This window comes from Solanum verrucosum, unplaced genomic scaffold (assembly GCF_900185275.1).
Source record: "Solanum verrucosum unplaced genomic scaffold, falcon-dt-bn FXZP01000269.1, whole genome shotgun sequence".
Lineage (NCBI taxonomy): Eukaryota > Viridiplantae > Streptophyta > Magnoliopsida > Solanales > Solanaceae > Solanum > Solanum verrucosum.
The window spans coordinates 205,070-221,167 of record NW_026020334.1 but is presented as its reverse complement, the minus strand read 5'-3'; the positions used below and the strand labels follow the sequence as shown (position 1 = coordinate 221,167).

General features: G+C 29.7%; 2 protein-coding genes across 3 annotated transcripts in view; one reads left to right on the top strand and one right to left on the bottom strand.

Annotated features, from left to right (window-relative positions):
• LOC125836845 (putative pentatricopeptide repeat-containing protein At1g74580) overlaps positions 1–16,098 on the bottom strand; it is a 127,646-nt gene that overhangs the window by 82,788 nt on the left and 28,760 nt on the right. The window lies entirely within an intron of this gene.
• The window catches only part of LOC125836847 (glutathione S-transferase U9-like), a 60,037-nt gene that overhangs the window by 28,775 nt on the left and 15,164 nt on the right, over positions 1–16,098 (top strand). The window lies entirely within an intron of this gene.

The window sequence follows — 16,098 nt, the reverse complement described above, 5'->3', positions numbered from 1 at the left end:
GCTATAAATTCTTTTGATATTTTATAGTGAAAATATGACATAACACTATAAATAAGTTCATTGCATACAAGGTAATTTTAGAAACTCTCTTTAATGTGATACTTCTCACAAAGTTCAGTAATATATTTGATGGCTTTCTAATCATAATGTTATTACGGTAAGAATAATAATCATAAACCAAAGACTCAGCTTTTAAGCAAGAGAGACTATGGCATCCAACGAACTCAAGCACACACACATAGACAAACCTAGTGAGCTTCCTTCCTTATGTTCTGGCCTGACCTTCACGAACAGCTTTCTTTCAGCTACCAACTTCAAAGCTTGATCTCATCTCTTCTTTTGAAAGTTTAGTACTATTATTGTTGGCATGGAAGGAGTTCATCTTGAGTCTTAAACATCGTATGTGTGGATTATTTTTGCTTATCATTATCTGAATATTTTGTTCAGTTAATAAAAATACTCTTGTGTATATTTTTTTGTGTATGTGTATAGTTCATTTGATTTATTTTTAAAAATAAATATTGTTCAGTTAATAAAAAATTGTACGCTTTAGTTTAAAAAATATTTTTGAATTGTACCTTAAGAAAATGTTCATGAGGTACCAATGCATACCTTTGAAAAATTATTTTTTCGGTTAAAATAAATCTCTTTATTGAAGAAGACAATTAAATTTCTCATTAATAATAACTACAAATGACTATCTTATCTACTTAAAATTATACTTAACTAGTAAACATAGCAGCGCTTCGCGCGGTATGAAAAATATTATATTCATGATTTTTAAAATAATATTTTAGTTTTGATCTTTAAATAAATTAAATACTAAATTCTAACTCGTTTTAACACAATTTTATAATATACACTTTAAGTAATACAAATAAAATAAATGCTTATGATATGTTACTTTCTTATGCAAATGCAATTGTTAGTGATCTTCTCTTCCCAATTTGCACAGTTTTATATATATCGTCCTCCTATAAATGATTAGCAAAGTAAACTTCTCTTCCCAATTTGCAATTCAAATGACAATTGTTTGATTAATTGATTTCGTTGCTTTTGCATACCTAATTTATCATAGCATGAATCATTATAATAAATAAATGTTTATGTAAAATAGTAAGAATAAAGCATATTCAAGAATCTTAATGATATAATATTAATTTGAAATTTAGAAAGAATTAATTTTAATTTGATAACGTCTAGTTGTAGAAGAACCGATAAGACTTCTTCAAATTTTTTTGAAATGTGCCTCTTAGATTTTTCTTGTTATGGTTAATTAGTAAGGTTGTAAGTACATGAAATAGGATAAAAATAAAATAAAATAAAAGACAAATAAAAAAGCTAAATGGAAAAAGGCTCAAAGTCATTATGTGTAAAACTTTACTCTAGTGTTTTAAAACTTACCACGAAGGATTTGTAACATGAATTTTTAAATTTTTTATGTTAAATATAAAAAAAAATCTACAGAAATAAATAATTAAGGAAAGGGCAAAGAATTGAGAAAATAGATGAATATGAAATTATGAATCATGACCTAAGTGATATCTCTCACCTTACTTCTCTTCTCCTCTCTCTCTCTCTCTCTTTATATATATATATATATATATATATATATATATAGAAGCTACTAAAATATCAATAATAAAATGAGATATTAGACGATAAATCTTTTAGTTTATGTCTTATCCCAAATTTCACACTAATAGGAAAGTTGAATAGCACATATTTTGACAAATCCGCAACATGATATACATTAGATATCGTAAACTATTTAAACATATATCTTTTTTGAAAATATTCCAATTCTCTGAAATTAACTTAGCGATTGAGAAATTAAAATTAAAATAAAAAATGATATTAAAAGAGAAGTAAACATAAACTATAAACAAACAAGAGATCGAGTAGAATCGTGCATGAGCTATAATCATTAACTAAAGCTGCTAAAATCTCAAGGAAAAATGGGCTACTCCATCAATAACCATAATTTTTTTGTACTTGTCCCTAAAATCCACATTAATAAAAGAAGTAGAACAATTCATATTATGATAATCCGTAACCTAATATAATTTGAATTAGAAAAAATGATATTCTACACATTAATATAAAAATAGTCCGAGAAAAACTTTAACTCATCAATTGAGAAACCAAAATTTAAATAAATAACATTAGAATAGAAATAAACACAAGAATAAAGCAATATGACAACATGACAAAATACAATTATACAAATATAAGATTTCAAATATATTCAAGAAATTATAAAACATCAAACCAGTTGAATAAATAGTCATCTAAAGTAATAATGATGAAAGTAGGATACAAAATATCATTATTAAAATCTTATATAATATTGTTATTTTCAAAAAAAAATTATAGCTGAAAATTGTCTAAACAATCTCATCAAAAGGAAGCAATTGGTGAACAAAAAATATGACTTCATTAGTTAGAGATTTATAGGAATTATGAAAGGAGACAATAACTTTACCTCTACAATTGCTTTTAAGATAGGAAAAACGATTAATGTCATAACTCATAAATGAGTATAAATAATAATTAAAAGAGAAGATGAAAAGTTGAAGAATTTGTATAAGAAGATTTAATGAAATAGTGATGATCTTAGACGTGGGGAGAGGGAGGGTTGAATTTTTTACTAATCAATTTATTATAATTTAATTTAATTACAGCAATTATAGATAATGAATAAAACACTAATCAAATTATTTAGACATTTAAAATCTCAAAAAAAAAAGAGAAAAAAAATTAATATGAATAGAGGCCATAGAGAGGTGCCACATCACCTTGTCTATGGTCCTCCTTTATATATATATATATATATATATATATATATATATAGAGAGAGAGATTATTTTGTAATACAAATTTAACAAAATATAGTAATTAAGCGTAGATTCAAAAAAAATAGTTGATTTTTTCTTTAAATATAATCAACTAAATAGATTAGTCTATATATATAATTGGTGTTTTTCAAGAGAAAAAATAATGTTATTTTGGAAATTAAATATTTTTAAAAAATAATTGATGATAAGACATTTATAACTATGTCATGAACAACACATTAGATTTTTATATCATAATCATTTCAAACAAGAACTAAGATATATAGAAAATGGTGAAATTATTTTACTAATTTTAACCCTAAATACAAAATACAGTTACTCCAATAATATTAATTAATTGAGATGTTTCAAAACAAATAAATAAAAGATCACTCAATACTTACTTATCAATTATAATACTTTAAAATAGATGTATTTTATGTAGGATACCATATTAAATTAGAATATATTTAATATAAGTAAATAAAGTATAACATAATTAGGATATACATTTTTAAAAAATTATTTTCATTTAATATAGAATTTTCATTTAACTTAAATATATTCAATATATAAGTTAAAGGGAAAAACTGTCCAAAAATAAACTAATTTATAGTGTGAACATGTCCTTTTATAATCTTGGCCAAATTATGGCCAATTTTTTTATGCCCAAAATTCCATTAGGATATACATTTTTTAAAAATTATTTTCATTTAATATAGAATTTTCTATCGAAGGAGACAATTAAAATTCATGTTAATAATATACATAAAAATATGTTTTTAAATATAATTTGAAAAATATTTCAATAACGATAATCAAAACTCAAAATACTTTAGAATTGATAAAAATCAACACATTATAGAACTACGTAATTTAATTTATTGAAACAAATAATTAAATATGTAGTTTAATTTTTTAAATATTTAGTTTAATTTTTAAATATGTTGTTTTAAATACGTAATTAAAAAATTTTAAAACATAATATTTAAATATGTAGTTTAATTTTTAAAGCATAATAATTAACAATATCAAAACAACAACATTAATGTGTAACTATCTTGGGTTGTTGTGAAATAGGATCTACACTTATGAACCATATGATTTTTAGTATTTCTTTATTATATCAATATCTACCGATTCTAAAGTATTTTGAATTTTGACTATTATTATTGAACTATTTTACATTATATTTAAAAAATTATTTTAAATTGAATTTAAAAAAATTATTTATATAGGTAATTTAAATTTATTCATATAATAAATACAATAAAATTACTTAATTTTAAAAATTCTTAATCAGTTTCAAAAAAATATTAATTTGAGAGCAAAAAAAATTATTGTGAGTACAACTACTTAATATTTTAACATATCATCTAATAGCAAACATTTTTTTTATATATAAAACAACAAATAATACTAATAAAGAAAAATATATGTGATGAAACTTTGATCTAGTTCATGTTTAACAAATTTGTATTGTCATTATTATCATAGAATTATGAAGATGTTTGTCTTTCAATATTTTTTTATAAAGTTTATTTTGAAATCATAAAGAACTTTCTATATCCTTTCCTAGTTATTATAATTTTAAAGCACCATCAACATTTGTGTTATAATGTGATTCATTAATTTTAATGAGTCTTCATTTGTGTATGATGTGATTCATATACGTTCGAGGATATGAAAGTAATCACATAATGGAGGAAACATGATGGTAATTTCAGTATTCTTCATATTTCGCTCACATATATTCTAAGTATAATCGAATAAAATATACTTTATCATTTAACTTTTTTCTAGAAAATTCATGCATAACAACTCCTTTAAATAAATAAGAGTAATTGGTTTGTCAACTTGGTGAATTTCATATTTTCAATTTGAGTATTACAGATATAAATTTTTAATAATTAAATTTAGATATAATTTATCTTTTCACGATTAGAAATTATAAAGTAAAATAGATGGCCTACACTTTACTCCTCTTTTGAACTTTTTTTTTTATCATTAAGAAATAAGAAATGAAAAATAAATAAACCAAAAAGAATAAGTAGAAAGGAGGAAATTTAGAAATTGAAAAAGATATATATATATATTTTTTTTTTTACTACTACTATCATATTTTTAATTTTCTTTTTAGATCTTGAAAATTTCAAGTAAGAAGAGTGGGTGAGACTTATGTTTTCTTTGGTGAATTTTGTGGTTTCTTTCTCATGTTTAATGATGAAATCATCAATAATTAATCTAATTAATCATTTTCAATGTATTGGAAACATAATTGAAGAATATATTCAATATTTAAGTTAAACGGCAAAAATGTCCAAATATAAACTAGTTTATAGTGTGAACATGCCTGTTTACCATTCTGGCCAAACTATGGCCAAAAGGATTTTTCCTATAAGAAATAAGTAGTATAAGTATTTTTCATTTTAACAAATAAAAACGATGGCATATAACCTTTTTTTTCTTTGGATTCCTTATATATTGGGTATAAGTTTTTATTCCTAAACATTATATCAAGTACCTTTTTTTACATAACAATTAATTTTTTTAATTAATAATAATGAATTTATTTTACTAACTCTAAGAATGATATGATAAAAGGAATCAAATTAAATTATACCTTGATATGTTAAATCACTTATCGTAACCTTATTCATTCTAAATTTAAGTCGATGCCATAATATTTTTGAAAGGAAACAATAGAATAAATATTTAATTAAAAAATTAATGGACGTCAGAGCCGTCTCAACCATAACGCCACTAAAGCAATCGTTTGAAGTCTCAAGCTTTTATAGGGCCCTGTTTTTCACATATATATATATATATATATTTGAAAAGTATGTTTTTGAATAAAAATTATAATAGTAATTGTTTACTTTATTTAATGTGGAGGTCGATCGTTATAATCATTGAGAAATAAATAGTGTTATATTACCCTTATGTAGAAGTGAGACTTAAAAAGGACCAACACTGCATTATTTGATTGTACTAAGCGCACTACTAATTGTACATTTTACAAAGGACCAACACTGCATCTTTGTATTGTACTAATGGTAGTACTAATTGTACATCAATATAATAAATAAAGCCATTTTCTCTACAACTTTCTTCCTATATGTGAACAATTTCTAACCCTAATTTGTCGCCTCCTTCGTAAAGTCCGACTATTCTCTCTACTCTTCCTTCTACTTCTCATCTCTTCAATGGCGAATCCGTCTGCTCCTTACTTTTTGTTGTTTGTCTGCACACTTTAAAGCTGTCTCTCAAGCTTTCCTGAAGATCTTTGTTTGTTTCCGACGACCTGCGCAGCTGCTTCTTCATGCTTTAAGTTTCTGTCCTCCTTCGTAAAGTCGTTGTATTCTCTCAGCTCTTCCTTCTACTTCTGACCTCTTCAATGGCGGATCCATCTGCTGCTTAGTGTTTTCTATTTGTCTACAGCGTTTAAATCTGTCTGTGAAGCTTTCGTCAACATTTCTCTTTGTTTCCGAAGATTTGCGCAGGTATTTCTTCGTCGTTTAAGTGAAATACACTTTAGGTTGCTTTTGGTACAACCATTTGTTGCTAACTTCATCCCACTGAGTATATTGGCGAGTTGTTCTTGTTGAGCTTATTACGTCATTCATATATTATGATTGTCATTTATCTTGCTGCTTTTGTAAATAGTATTGTAATCTCTCCTTAAAGTTGTCACCCTCACCAAATTCTTCAAATTTTCATTAATGAATCCTTCACATTTTGTTTATGTGTCTGATGTCATATTTTGTTATAGTTTCAGGTAACATAAAGGACATACGCCCCTTATAAACTTGCCTTGGCTGCTGTATCAAGTACGGTAAAATTCTTTTGCATAGACTTTCAAAAATCAATAAGTCCACAATCACGAATTACTGTGATACACCAAGGTCATATCTTATATAGAGTATAGAATTATACATGTTCTGACATTAACAACTAGATTACAATTATTTCGATGAATCGTGGTTGCCTAATATGTGAAATATATCCAATATACTCTATATATATGTGGCCATAAAAAATTCCTCATAAAAAAGTGGCTTATGAGGATGTTGTGCTTCGTTTGTTCTCGAATACGACGAATTCTTCTCTGTCATTAGTGAAAAACATCTCATTGTAGAGAGCTAAACTAACTCAAAAGATTTACAACAACTACATTTCTTTCACGGTGAAAAACAACCATTCACTAGCAGGGGAAATATAAGAGGTCTACAGACCGCATCTCATATTGGCCATACACTGCTTGCACTTGCTATTCCGCGGGACCAAAGAGCTTTAGATGAACCACTTTTGTATGGTGATACTTCACGACATCTTGGGTGAGCTGTAAAGCAGTTTGGTCCACCTAATTTACAACTCAATTGACTGTTTACAAGGTGACTATTGAATAAACACATGTGTTAGACTCCTCCTTTAGCAGATGACATGCGTAACAGTTTAGAATAACATATAATAGTAACTCACTCTAATTTCTTTCTCTTCTTCATTGCGTCAAACTATTATTACTGAAATAGCTCTTTAACTTTCCTCTTCAATCTTTCAGCATCTAACCTATATGTTTTGCTGACTTTTTTTGCTCTTTGTTCTTGACTTTTATCTGCTGCTTCGTGTTTTCTGTTTGTCTACAGCGTTAAAATCTGTCTGTGAAGCTTTCGTCAACATTTCTCTTTGTTTCTGAAGATCTGCGCAGGTATTTCTTCGTCATTTATGTGAAATTTACACCTTTGCTCCATCATTTCCTCTTTCTCCTATTCCTAAATTGTCCTCTGTTTTCCTCTTCCTCCGATTCCTAAATTCTCTTTTGTGGAGCATATTAAGCCATATTATACTTTATCTACGCATGTCCTGCAAACTTCTGCTTAATAATTGCCTGCATTTGTGTGTTGCACTGTTGTCACCATCAAACCACCACAGTCCCTACTTGGACATAACAATTTCACATTAAATTTGTCAATATGTAGTTAACACTGCTGACAATTCTTAAAGTATGTGTTATTTAAAGTACATTGGTCTTCATAAATTCTACCTGCATATTTACGGATAAACTCGACAGAGAGACGCATGTCAAAATAAAATGCTTCACAAATATTTGGGACAAGTAGATACATTGTTTGGTGCAAGAATCTACTGTACAAGATGAAATTCTTACATCTTCTGTACTTACTGTGTATCAATATTCCCTATGCTTAACAGGATGGGAATATATTACTTGCTCTACATTGTTCTTCTGATGTTACCCGCTTTGATTGCTTCCATCATTCCACGCAATTCTTTATGGTCTTATCTAATAAACCTCTTCAAATTCTACACAAACTACTATGAAACTTGTTCATTTATTGGCTGCTTTGTTTGTTTACAGGAAATTACTAAATCTGCTGTTTCTGATAGTTCAAAGCTCTCCCAAAAACACAGAAAACCCAAATGTAGTTCAGGTAACAATGTTTTTCAACTTACATTTGAACAACTACTTTTATCAATCACTGTAGAAATTTTTTATAGCTATTAGTATAACATCTCTCATGATTTATACCTACCATAAAAGACACAGTTGCCTATGCTGCCACAATCTTTATCTTTCTGTTTACCTTAGTGCCAATATCAGTCTGTTGCATTAATGAGTTGGGTGAATTGGTTTAGCAAAACATTCCCACTATCATATGCCTTAAATCCATTGGTCTTGCTACACAATTCTTATACATTGTTCAACGTAGAGGTCACTTATTGTGAATGGGGAAACTACAAAGTTGATTATACACTTTCCTCCAATATTATTTCCCTTTCACTGTAGCTCTGTTACATTAACTGCATTACAACAGTATGACTCCATCCACACTAAATAGCATTAGTTGCGTTACATTAACTGCATTACAACATTATGACTGCATACACACTAAATAGCATACTGCGAATATTGTCTACAGCTATATTCATTTGTCATCCAGGGTGTAAGTGTGTTATACAGTTTTTAACAATATTATTTCAACTCTCCATTATGCATTTCCCTCAAAGTAAAACACATTTGACCCAGCCAGACCAACCACAGCAGTATACGTTTCTCTAGCCCTAAACTTTCTGTTCCTTTTACCTGTATCAATAGTCTAATATCAAATCACCCTGCCTCACAACAAGTTACCAGTCAAAATTCCGTTGTTGCTGTAGACAGCCAATAGTTCTGTATTTTACTTCAAATAATATGGAATAATAAATTGCGCATTTAGTCATTTTGAAGTTACGTTATTCCCATATATCTAATTATGTTCGCTATGGATAGAACGTTGCAGTAGCTAAAGTCCGTAGCTTCCTTCTTCTGCTCTCTTCTGAATTCTCTTTCAAAATTAGCTCGAATAAACCCACAACCATTACTGCCTACACAGATAATATTACTGCAGTGTCTACAGTTAATAACAGCACAGGCTCACCTAGAACACACCTGAATACAGATGTTGCCCTCATTTTATACCATCAATAATTCAAAGCTGAACTTAAGCTCTACCTTAGCTGTAAAATGATTATGGCATGAATGCTTAAAAGAGGCATATGCTCTTTCCAAAATTAGCAATAATATGATACGTTGAACTTGTCATATCACATTAGTATCGAGCCAATAACATGTCACATCAATTACGGAAATTTGCACATTTGCTTAAATTTTCTTGTCGTTTGTCCTACTTTTCATGAAAAACTTACACATCAGTTATGTATGTTGCCCAAACTGTTCTGCTCACTTTAATCATACTTGTTACATAATTTCTCTGTCTCATATGTAACACGTTCATATGTGAAAACGATCATAAGTTATTTCATTAGTTTCAAATTAATATTTACAGTCCAACGATTCTCTATGCTACACAATCATTGCAAAGACAGAAAACTCCTTTAATTTCGCTTATATAGGGTGAATGTCATAGAAGCTTCATGTGATACACATGTTCTATTCCTAAACTTTCCACCTGACAAAGGGCCTATGATGGTGCCTACTCTCATTGTTCTTTCCATAGATATTTTTGTTCATATGTCCTTCAATTTAAACATAATTACATTGTTGTCTTGAAGTGCTTTCGTTTTTTCCTTCCACTTGCTTCGTCCAAAACTTCTTACACTATTCTGTTTGAATTCTTTTCATTCTAATTCTTATTTTCCCAAATGCTACATTTGTATATCTCAAGTGTGCGGTATTTAGATTATATGCGTTCAATATGTTTGATCATATACGTTAAAACTGTTAACACATTTTTTCTGCCTTTTTTAAGACTGTAAATGTTCTGTCCCATATCGCTCAGCAACTGAAAAGGTATGTTATTACACCGCAACCTCACTCTCTTCTCTGTTGCTTATTTTTCTCGAAAAACATTCTTCCAAATGTATGTCAATTGATCCCACTTCTGTGTCTATTTAAATCATTTACTCCTGTGTTCGTATGTTCGTTGCACTAGATGTCACACACAAACATCCACATTTCAAATACCCAAGAGTTCCATGAACAACACCTGCCTGCTCACCAATGTGTGAATAGTTTAGCAGTCAATCTTACTGACAATACATCAAAGAGAATAGGTGCAGGCTCTACAAACCCAATTGTCAAACATTTAGTAATAACATCTTCCTTAGGTGCCTACTATTTTGGTTAGCTTTCTCGCATTCTTATGCCCTACATTTAACTTCACCACAAATAACTTCATTAGGCTGTTCTAACTTTATATAGTTCAATGCACATGAAAAAAAAAAATTCCTTGCTTGTAACAGGCCTCATGCAAATGAAGGTGACAAAAATTAAGGGTACATCATTACACAACATTCCTTAAATTCTATCTGATAGCAGCTATAACATGTGAAAAACTTCCACTTAAACATGCAACCTTTACAGTAATATCTGTATTTCTGTGACAATAACTCCCTGTTGGTTGTGCTGGACAGTATGAGTTTTAAACGTATATTCTCAACTGATCATCATATACTGCTGTGTTTATCAGTTGTACATATCACTTTTTTTCCCTTACCTACATCGCTCTTCCACTTTCCCCTGTTCAGATTTCATTGGACCATTTTCGCTTCAAAATATCATATTCTTTCTCTTATGACTATTACTATAGGTTTGGTTAAAATTTGGCATATTAAGAATAGAGAGGAAATGCCTTTCCCAGTACTGTCACCTGTACTTTATTTCCCGTCTCCTATTTTCAGTTAGTATTACGTAGCTATGACAAATAATGATTTACAATTTTAACTTTATAAATTGCTCTAGCAATGGATTTGATTTACACCCACATGTTCTCTGTACATTTACTGGAATTGTTGGTAACAAATTTTGCCCCAAACTCACAATCTTAGTACTTGCTTGTACTCCTTCATGAAACCACCACTCATGAAACCTCTTCATATTTTTGTACCTCAAAATCATATTATAGCAATCTTTCTCCCTACAAAGTGCGTCCAACCTTTTAGCAACTCCTCTTAATGAGATTTTATTTCCTGAAAATGGAGATAAGATAGAACTTGGACAGTACGAAGACCTAAACCTATCCCAAATTTTCCCCCCGTAATAACTTTACACATATGAATGAAACTTTTGGTGCTTTCAAATTGTCACAAGTCATTTGCAAATGCATACAATATGTTTGACTTATTTGCCATATGGTCTCTTCAGTCTATTTCTGCCGTAATAGTGACTCATCGTCAGAATATTGTTTATTTTACGCCGAATTTTCCACTACATGGTGTTTTTACTTCAGGATAAATGTCCTTTACCTTATATTTTATATTCACACCGTGCTGCTATGTAGGTATAGTTACATAGCAAATATGCTTTCCGCAATTTCCTTAGGTACACAATATTACTTTTTGTTTATTTTAACTCATGTGATCAACTAATTACTTCACTTTTCCCAAATGTAAGCATCATTAAATATTTACAATAATTATCTTGCTTTACTGATGGTGCAACACAACCTAACGAAGTTATGTTTTCCATTCCTATTCTTCCAGTGATCAAAACTGTCCATCACAATAATACGAATAGATTCATCCTTCGCAACAACATAAAGTTCTTCATATGCCTTTTCACCTACCAAACACATTTCAAACTGTGAAAACATCTTTTGTTAAATAACTTATCTTACATTCTAAAATACAATGTTATGTCTTCCATCAAAATATTCTAATGCTTATATGATGTTTGTCATTACTCCATATCACGCTCATGCTAGCACATAGGTTTTTTTTTCCCCGCGTCTATGTATATTGGCTACATTGCATTACATTCTACAATTTTTTAACAAATCATGACTACCTTCAAATAGGAATGGAAGAAAATCCAAATAATCGGCCTACCCACCAAACAACTTCTGACAAAAATTTGCGTCGACATAGTAGATATGCGCAAATGTCACCGGACAGAAAACAGTTATTTTTATCCCAGCTAAGAGCAAAAAGGGTTGAATCAAAAAGACAAAAAAACCTTGACCAATTCAATAGTGCTGCTGCTCTTACAATTACCACTTCTTCATTAGCTCCTCAACAAGGTTAACTATGCATATTCTTATGTTCCTTCTACCAAAACTATCGTTTAAATATCTATAGCTATAGTTACACGCTTCAATTGACCTACTCTTAATAGATTTACTTTCCTCATTTTGTTGTTGCAGCTTCCAAACCTACAAATGTACCATCCACTTCAACTAGAAGAGACCATATAGTTACTTGCTTATCTACCTTCAAACAAGGTCAGTTCACAGATATTACTTCACCTATTTCGCCTATATTCATTTCTAATAATTACCTACCTATCTATAAATATTTCCATTCGGTCAAATAGAAATGATCAATTACTTCAAACAAGAATAGAAGAAAACAGAGATAATGTGGCTACCTAAAAACAAACTTCTGATAGAAATTTGTGTCGACGTACTAGATATGCACAAATGTCACTGGAGAGAAAACAATCACTTTTATCCCAGCTAAGAGAAAAAAGGGCTGAATCAAAAAGACAAAAAACCCTTCATCAATCAAATAGTGTTGCTGCTCTTACAATTACGACTTCTTCATTATCTCCTCAGCAATGTTAGCTAAGCATATTCTGTTCTTCCTTCTGTTAAATCTCTGTTCTAAATATCTAGAGCTATAGTTACACACTTCAACTAACTACAAACGTACCAGGTACCTCAACTAGAGGAGAACATATGGTCGATTGCTTATCTAGCTTTGAACTAGGTCAGTTCAAAAATATTACTTCAACTATTTTGAGTATGTTCATTTTTCCTAATTACCTAGCTATCTATAAATATTTCTATTCCTCATACTAGGATCAACATCAGCTGCATGTCATGTTGCAAGCAAATTACCTTCAACACATTCTGCAAATAAAGGTATGCTTCTTTTCACCAAACTCATTAAAAACAATGTCTTCTTTCCACTTTATATGTAACAAATAATTTCTTTTTACCTTGCACAGGTAGAAATAAGTTAGAAATCAATCTACAAAATGATAATTTAGTGCCAAAAGATTACTTGCTTTTAAAGAAAGTTCCAAATTGCAAATTTTGTCTAGCAAAAAGGTTTCAATATGAATCACCAGGTTTTTGCTGTGATAATGGATCAATTAGACTAACTTCTCATAGGATGCCTACAGAGTTGCGAAATTTGTTCTTGGGTGACTCCAAAGAGTGTCAACATTTTCGCACTTATAGTAGAGCCTACAATAATATGTTTGCCTTCACTTCACTTGGAGTACATTATGATAAAGAATTAGCAAAGAGAAATCGTGGCATCTATACATTTAAGGTTCAAGGACAAATGTATCACTTCATTGATGATTTGATACCCTCAACAGGAAAAGCTAAAAATTTACAATTATATTTCTATGATAATGAAAATGAACTAACAAATCGAATGACATTATCAGATAATCTTAACAAGCTAATTGTTACAAAACTCATGGATATGCTCAAACTTAATCCTTATTCTACTTTTCTTAGATCGTTAACAATTGTTCCAAATTTATCTGAATTTTACATTGCTCTAAACTCAAGTTCCAATTTAGACCAAAGAACATATAACTTACCAACTGCATCTGAAGTTGGCGCAATTTGGATTGAAGATCAATTAAATGATAAAATTCCCACACCACATATTCGAATTTACACTCATAGTAACAAAACCCAATTAGTGAATTACTATTATGGATGTTATGACCCATTACAATATCCACTTTTGTTTCCTTATGGTCAAAATGGCTGGCATTGTGGTATTAAAAAATTCAACAAGACATATAATTATTCGAAAAACCAAATTTCTTGTGAATCTGAGCAACTACCAAGTATAAAAAACATCAGTTCTATTGATACACTCCTTCACATTGAGTCTACAGTTTTATCAAAAGGATTGAGAAAAAGAGAAACTGTTTCTTGTCGTGAATATTATTGTTATAAAATTCAAATAAGAGATGAAGAACCAAATGACACTTTACATTCTGGAAGGGTAATTCAACAATACATAGTTGACCAATATATCAAACTTGAGACACAAAGATTAGATTTTGTTTCATTTAATCAGGATCTATTTAGAGTTGAAGCCTTTCAAGGAATTATTGATTTATTGAGGCAAGGAGAAAGAGATGCTTCCAATATTGGCAGACAAAAATTCCTTCCTGGTAGTTTCATAGGAGGACCAAGAGATATGCGTCGAAGATATATGGATGCCATTGCTTTGGTACAACATTTTGGAAAACCAGACATATTTTTGACGATGACTTGTAATCCTTGTTGGCCTGAAATACAAGAACATTTACAGCCAATGGAAGAAGTTCAAAATAGACCTGATTTAGTTAGTAGAGTATTCAGAGCAAAAGTAGAAGAACTTAAAACAGATATTCAAAAAACCAACATATTTTGAAAGATTGCCGCTTTTATGTATACAATTGAGTTTCAAAAACGAGGTCTTCCACATGCCCATTTTCTCATTATACTTATGGATGGATATAAATTGCTAACACCACAATCATATGATAAAATTGTATGCGCTGAATTACCTGATCCTCATATTGATCATCATCTGCACAAACTTGTGACCAAGCACATGATCCATGGTCCTTGTGGCTATTTAAATCCTTCAAATTCTTGCATGCAAAAAGAAGGAAAATGTAAGTTTAAATATCCAAAACAACTTACTGAACAAACAACCAAAGGAAAGAATTCATATCCTCTTTACAAAAGACCAAAAATGATCACACCAATCAAAGTTAGAGGACACAACATTGATAATTCTTGGATTGTCCCGTACAATCCATTTTTACTCAAGAAATTCGGTTGTCATATTAATGTTGAAATATGTTCTGACATTAAGGTTATAAAATACATTTACAAATATATTTGCAAAGGACATGACAAAATTGCATTCTTTGTACATAATAATGATACTAATGTACAAATAGATGAAATCAAAGAATACCAATCTGGTAGATGGGTTTCTCCTCCAGAAGCTGTGTGGCGTCTATTTGCTTTTCCAATAAGTGAAATGACTCCAAGTGTTTGCCAATTACAGTTGCATCTTGATGGACAACAATTTGTTTCTTTCAAAAAAAACCAAACTATCGATCAAATAATAAACAATCCAATGATAAAGAAAACAATGTTAACAGAATTTTTTCGTATGAACAAAATGAATAACGATGCTACGAATCTTAATTTACTATATAAAGAGTTTCCCCAACACTTTGTATGGTCATCATCTTACAAAATGTGGTCACGTCGAAAACAACGCTTTACTATTGGACGTATTGTCACATGTCATCCAACCGAAGGAGAAAGATATTATCTTAGGTTACTTCTAATGAACATAAGAGCACCAAAATCCTACGAAGATCTACGCACAATCGATGAAAAATGCTACGCTACATTTAGAGAAGTTGCAGAAAAAAAAGGCTTATTACATTCTGATAACAACTTAATTGAGTGTATGTCTGAAGCTGTAAGCTATCAAATGCCTTATAGTTTAAGAAGATTATTTGCAACATTATTAGTTTATTGTAATCCTGGTAACCCAAAAGATCTTTGGAAAAAATATGAAGACTCTATGTCAGAAGATTTCAAAATTATTTCAACTATTACCAAAAAAGATATCCACCAATTAGTTTTAAATCATATCAATGAAGTTCTACTTTCAATGGGACATAACATAAGTGAATTTAAAGATATATTTGGAAATGTTAGCTTCTCTAAAACAACTAATGAGGCAAAAGAAATATAATAGT